Genomic DNA, 6,435 nt, shown 5'->3' with positions numbered 1-6,435 from the left:
AACCCCTTACAATTTGATAATGAACTGCCAGCCTCCAACTCCAAGTTTCTATTAATTATTCTGGCTCATCATAATTTTATTTTGCCTTTTTTTAAATTCCCAACATGATCTGAAGCTCCCAGGTTCAAATGATTTGTACTTCAGCATCTCCAGCATGTGGGTTTACAGGCCTGTCCTTTGACTGCAATGATATTTATTTAATGGTAATCCTAAACGTGTAATTCAATGTAATATGCAAAAGTATTAAGTCATCTTATGTTAACAAGTTCACATTACTATAAACTATAGTTAGGAGTAAGCATCAGGATATTTTTCTGTAGCATTTTAATGTATGTTTTCACCCAATAGTAATGAGTTGTATGCTACATTAAAAGCTACATTACAAAGTGAAAATTGAACAGCTCATGTATCTAACTAGTCTAAAACCTGAACACAAACAAAAAGCACAAAGATGAACAATTTTCATTCAAGAAAGAGAAAACATGCACAGATTTTGAAACTATTTTGGGCATACATAAGTGCACACTATATCATCTCTTTTTAGAAGAACTTTTCAATTCTCATTTTAACAGGAAATGTTAGGGGTTTGCCCAATTTTTAAACCACTGAGGGTTGCATTCAGTACAGGCTATCCTATAATACTGAAGTTTCTATGGCCCACAGACATAAATATTCACTGAGTGTCGGTGTGTGTAAGCATAAAGTAGATACAACTCAGAAGGTAATGAAAAGTAACTACACATGTCTGAGCATGTCTAAAATGTTCACAGTTTTCCTTGAAAGCATGACATTGCATCTTGCTTGCAAAGACTGTGAAACTATCAATATGAGGTCAAATATATGAATAATATTTTTAAACTATGATTTGATAATTGACTTATTATTAATTAAATGCTCTATAAGAGTGCTCAAAGTATATCAGAAAATTTACATGTAAATGAATTGTGTTTAGTAATTGAAAATTATTTATGTCCAGTAAGATTAAAATAATAACATTTTAATTAAGAGAAATAGTGGTAACCAAGAGCCACTTTCCTTATTTTCCATAAACCTAAGAAAATACTATCTAATGTATTTAATGGCATTGTTTTGGGTTGAAAGTCATCACTGTTTTAAGATTTTCTTTTATACAGACATACAATGAAATATGGTCATATTTGCCTCGATTTCCTTTTTCAGGTCCAGAGCAGTAGTACTCCATCTCTACCGTGGGTGGGAAGAGTGTCAGCATGCACCAGACTCAAAGTAAGAAAGAGAGAGAATGCTTGAAATGATGCAAGTGTTTAAGCTCTCAAACCTTGCCTCCAGTGACATACCTCATTCAGCAAAGCCATACTGCCTAAGCCTCCCCAAACAAGGCCATTAACTGATGAATAAGCATTGAAAGGCCAATGATTACTGGTAATATCTCATTCAAACCACCATGTAAACTATGTCAGTTACTATAGCCTAAGTGTCCACAGGTGTACTCCATCCTCCAATGAAGCACTGGAAACCTACCAGTGACCATCCTCAAATAATAAACTAAAGTAAGATGAGATGAGGTAACATAAGATAAAATAAAAATCTCTCCCAATCCAGTGACTCTCAGTCCCCAGTAGCCCCTAAGGAAAGCATTACGATGAGATTATTCACCACTCCATTTATTCCAGATTTTGGCTAAAAAATGTCTCATTTTGATGAAGCAAAGGTAAATAGTTCTCTACACTTGATCTTAGGCAAAAGGCTGAGAATCCATGGTAAATGATTCTCTAAAAGCATACTAATAAATTCTGATTATTCAATTAATGCCATTTTACCAATATATTCATTATCTTACTTGTCTAACCTTATAGGGTTTATGTTTTAAAGTTTACAAATAACCACTAGCTCTAAGTATAACAAAATCATGATTACAAACATAAAATAAACAGAAATAAAACAAAAAAATAAAAATAAACACCATCATTTAGAGTCTCTCTACAGCCATGAGTGCAAGAATTCAGATACTGAAATAAGCCACCTGCCTTTATTTCCTAAATAAATCCTAAGCCATTTAAAATTCTTCTGGTATTCGTTGCTTGTTTTCTGATATATGGGTTGTGATTTTAATTGATGGTGAAGTTCGATCCAAATAACTCTTCTAAATATCTTCAAGCCATAGACTCAAGGAAAGAGACTTAGGATACAAATTCCTTCACGTTTTGTTGCTTTATGAAGAAATATATTTATAAACTCAGTGTTTTGATGGTTGGTTTGTTGTATGGCTTCTAAAATTGCCTAGGATTGATGACAAGATGGATGCATTATACTTTAGTTTGGTATTTGTGTACAGGTGTTGCTGCTTTTATTAATGTGCCTTTAACTAATATCTAAGTAACTACTCTGTAGCAGATTAACAGAACATGTGATCCATAAATTCTACCATAAAGAAATACATTGATGAGGAGACACTAGGAATCTGGATTTTGCCATGTAAGTACAATGTGTATTCTCATATTCAAACAGAAAAGTTGGGCAGAAGTTTAGAATTTGTGTTAAAAAATAAAGTCTGGTCCAGCTCGGTAAAATTTGGGATTTGAAGATATTCAAAACCATGGAGTCAGATAAAGAAGCAAAGATACCATTTCAACTTGAAAAGAAGGGAAACCTAGGACTAAATTTTGAAGTCCTTTAGCATTAAGTATATATGAATTCCACATGTCCACCCTCTGGAAAAAGAGAAAAAATATTCCAGTCATGCCCCACCCACCCACCTCGCTCTACAACCCACAGCAGTACCTCAGCATACCCTCTCTGCCATGCGGAGGGTGAGGGGGTGGTAAGGAGAACCACACTTAAGTCTGCTTTCTACTCTCCCATTCTTACAAGAAGTCTGCAGTCATCTCATGCCTGGCATAGAGCTGTAGTACTTGGTGGTGCAGATAACAGGTGTGCCATTATTGGCAGGGTAGCCTTGCCTTAATGTCTCAAAGTATGACTTGCATACCGGCTTGTGACACTACAGCATCTTTGTAATATCTATTTTAAGCCACTTTGTCTTCCTTCCAATGTTGATTTGGGCCTTCTCAGTCTTCCAGCACCTCCTTAACAATAATCACATATGTGTATGACCCCTGCTTCCTCTCCTGGTTCTCAGACCACAGCCAGAGTTGACTCCTCCTAGGGCTTCATGCCTCCTCCAACGGAGAATCCATCAGTCTGGAGGGCAGCTGTTACTCACAAGCAGCAATGTCTGGATCTTCCTGGGTTATTTCTGCCCTAGCAGTCTGGTGTTCTGAGGAGGCATTTCACACGTGCACAGGCTGCTGGTCTATTATGACTAATGGAGACCTCCTGTTTGCTTCATCTCCCCTCCTCCCCCCTCTCTAAATACAAACTCTTAACACCAAAACCAAAGCCCAAGGTCCCACCCAATGAGCAGAAAAATCACAAGATTCTAACTGTACTATGGTAAAGAAATCTAGTCAACAAACAAAAGCCACAGTAAAAACCGCACTGTATGAGAAAGATTAAAATTTAGTCTAATTATCTAGAACCAGTGTGTGCCCCCCCCTCTCAAATTCATTGCTCTGTGGTTGATATTACTTTTCTGAATAATTATTTTTCTGAGATTGAAAAACAACTTTAAAAACATAGTAAGATATAAAAATAAAGATTGCATTCATTCCAAGTATGGTTTTTCCTTAATGTGCAACCTCCAATACTTCATGGTACAAAATGCTCTAATATATAAGGAATCCTTAATATTCCATTTTAACAGCCACATCAACTGCTGTTGTTCTATGGTTACTTGGCTTCTTAAAAGCATAAGAGGAACCATATTAGTCACATTGTTACTGTCTCCAGTGTTTCTCGAAATCACATATCTGTCTTGTTTCTATTGATTCTACAAAATGAACTTTGGAATTTATTTGTTTGTGTGGTTTGGTAGCGGTTTTTATTGCTAACTCTACTTTAGTGAAAGTTGATATTTTATTAAAACAACTGGTAAGCAATAGTATTGCCTTCAGTTCTTGGGATAAACTAAAATTGTAAATGATCTATATACATGTAATATTGCAAAAGTCACACCTTTTGATTTTATCATTTACAAGAACCTTGAAAAACACTATTTGTGATGGTTTGTATACACTTGGTCCAGTGAGTAGCACTATTATGAAGTGTACACCTATTGGAGTAGGTGTGCCACTAAAGATGCGGGATTTAAGACCCACATCCTAGCTGCCTGGAGGCCAGTAGTCTGCTAATAGTCTACTGATGAAGATGTAGAACTCTCAGCTTCTCCTGTATCATGCCTGCCTGGATGCTCCCATGTTCCTTCCTTGATGATAATGGACTGAACCTCTGAATCTGTAAGCCAGCTCCAATTAAATGGTAAATAAGAGTTGCCTTGTTCATGGTGTCTGTTCACAGAAGCAAAATCCTAAGACATAAGTTAATACTGTGAGTGGGGTACTGCTGTGATAGGCCTGACCATGCTTTTGTTTAGAAGAATGTGGATTTGGGGATTTTGGATTCGGAAAGCTGTGGAATGCTTTTCTTAATGAGCCATCCTAGAAGGAATATCAAAGACTTTGTTGCTGTGAGTGATTTGAACTGTGCAGACTTGGCCCAAAAGGTTTCAGGGAAGAATTTCAATATGTGGCCTAGAAACTGTTTTTGTGGTGTTTTGGTGAAGAATGTAGCTACTTTTTGCAATTGTCTGAAGAGTCTGCCTGAGACTAAGGTGAAGAGACTTACATTAATTTTATTGAAGTCTCAGAAACACCCAGCAGAGACTCTTTTTCACTGGTTAAGTCTCATGAACATCATTTTAAACAAGTGCAGTAAGCTGAGAAAGGAAAAATATAAAATATATGGTTCAAGTATTAAAGGAGTACCAGGAAATGAGATGAAGCTGAATCCTGTGATCAAGGAGATAACAAATTAAGGGAGTGATACTTTCGGGCAAGATCCTACCCAGTAATGTTTAGATCCGGGCATGGGAGTACAAGCCTTTGATATCAAGAAGCAAGGAGAAGCAGATCTTTGAATTCAAAGCCAGTCTAGAGCAAGTTAAAGATGAAGAAAAACTTAAATCCAGGCTTGGTGGGCTACACCTTTAATTCCAGTATTTAGGAGACAGGCAAGCAGATCTCTGAGTTCAACGTCAATCTATAGAGCAAGTTCCAGGACATCCAAGCTTACACAGTGACGGAGCTGGAAAACAGAAAACTGGTGATAATGTAATAAAACAAAGGTGTCATGTTCGAGCCCCAACAACCACCAGAACTCAGAAGCTTTGGACACATGTCTCTGGCTTTAGTGTCCAGAAGAAAAGGAACTACTGGGACAATTGATACTGGTTAGCTGGAGCTAAGAAATTAGTGGTGATTGAGAAGAGACCAGCATTACCATTGTGAAATCTTCTGGAAATGTTTCCTATCTTTATTTTTTAAATTTTTAAGCCGGGCGGTGGTGGGGCACGCCTTTAATCCCAGCACTTGGGAGGCAGAGGCAGGCAGATTTCTGAGTTCAAGAGTTTGAGGCTAGCCTGGTCTACAGAGGGAGTTCCAGGACAACCAGGGCTACACAGAGAAACCCTGTCTCAAAAAAACCAAAAAAAAAATTTTTTAATTTTTAAATTTTTTCCTAATCTTCTTTATATCATTTTAATTACCTGCAACTATTAAGGTCAGTTCTAGGTTGAGGAACTAGCAATACAATAAATGCAAATAGTCAAGGAACAAGCAAGACAATAAACATAAATAGTCAAAGAACAATCAAAGCAATAGACAAAGTCCCCTGATCACTCCCATGATCACTGTTTCTAAGGGCTTATCAGGATTACCAAAATATCCGAATCTACTTCCCTGTCCTGGCCCAAAGTCATTTTCATGCCAGAAGCCTACTTCCTTGTTCTAGCCTAATATTTAGATTCCTGCCTGAAATTACTTCTTTGTTCTAGACTAGTGTTATATTTCTGCCTCAAGCTAATTTTCTTGTCCTTGTCCTATGTCAGATTCCTGCCAAGCAGTCCCAAAAGCTCTGCACTTCTCCCTCTTTTTTCTTTCATAAACAAGACTGAGCCTTTCTAAGGTCATTATGACAAGAATGCCTTACTTACCCATCATGGAATATGTATTATCAAAACAATGAACTTCTGTCTTAGGTTGGTAAGGCTCTGTGCAAATTCTTACCTGTCCTTGGCTTGCAAGCCTATTAAATTAATAACTCTTTCTGAAGGTCCATTTTCAGTTTTAAGACATGTACTTTGGCTGCCAACATGTTGATGTTAAAGAGAAGCTTTAACATGATGGGCAGGAATAAAAGTATTCCCAGGACAAAGAGGGCTAGCATGATCAAGACATATATATATATATCATTCTTGAAGATTGACCAAAAGGGAAATACTAACCTCAGGCCATGGATAATTTTATAAGCAGTATCTGCAGCATCAAAGATGAGAGAGCA

At 37.0% G+C, this 6,435-nt stretch overlaps 1 pseudogene; it reads right to left on the bottom strand.

Annotated features, from left to right (window-relative positions):
* Window positions 1-2,860: 2,860 nt before the first annotated feature.
* Window positions 2,861-5,228, bottom strand: LOC114615445 (annotated as a pseudogene).
* Between the last annotated feature and the right edge of the window lie 1,207 nt (window positions 5,229-6,435).

This window comes from Grammomys surdaster, unplaced genomic scaffold, assembly GCF_004785775.1.
Source record: "Grammomys surdaster isolate TR1022 unplaced genomic scaffold, NIH_TR_1.0 126679, whole genome shotgun sequence".
In the NCBI taxonomy this organism is placed as follows: domain Eukaryota; kingdom Metazoa; phylum Chordata; class Mammalia; order Rodentia; family Muridae; genus Grammomys; species Grammomys surdaster.
The sequence above is the reverse complement of the archived record's forward strand: the minus strand, read 5'-3'. Positions and strand labels throughout refer to the sequence as shown.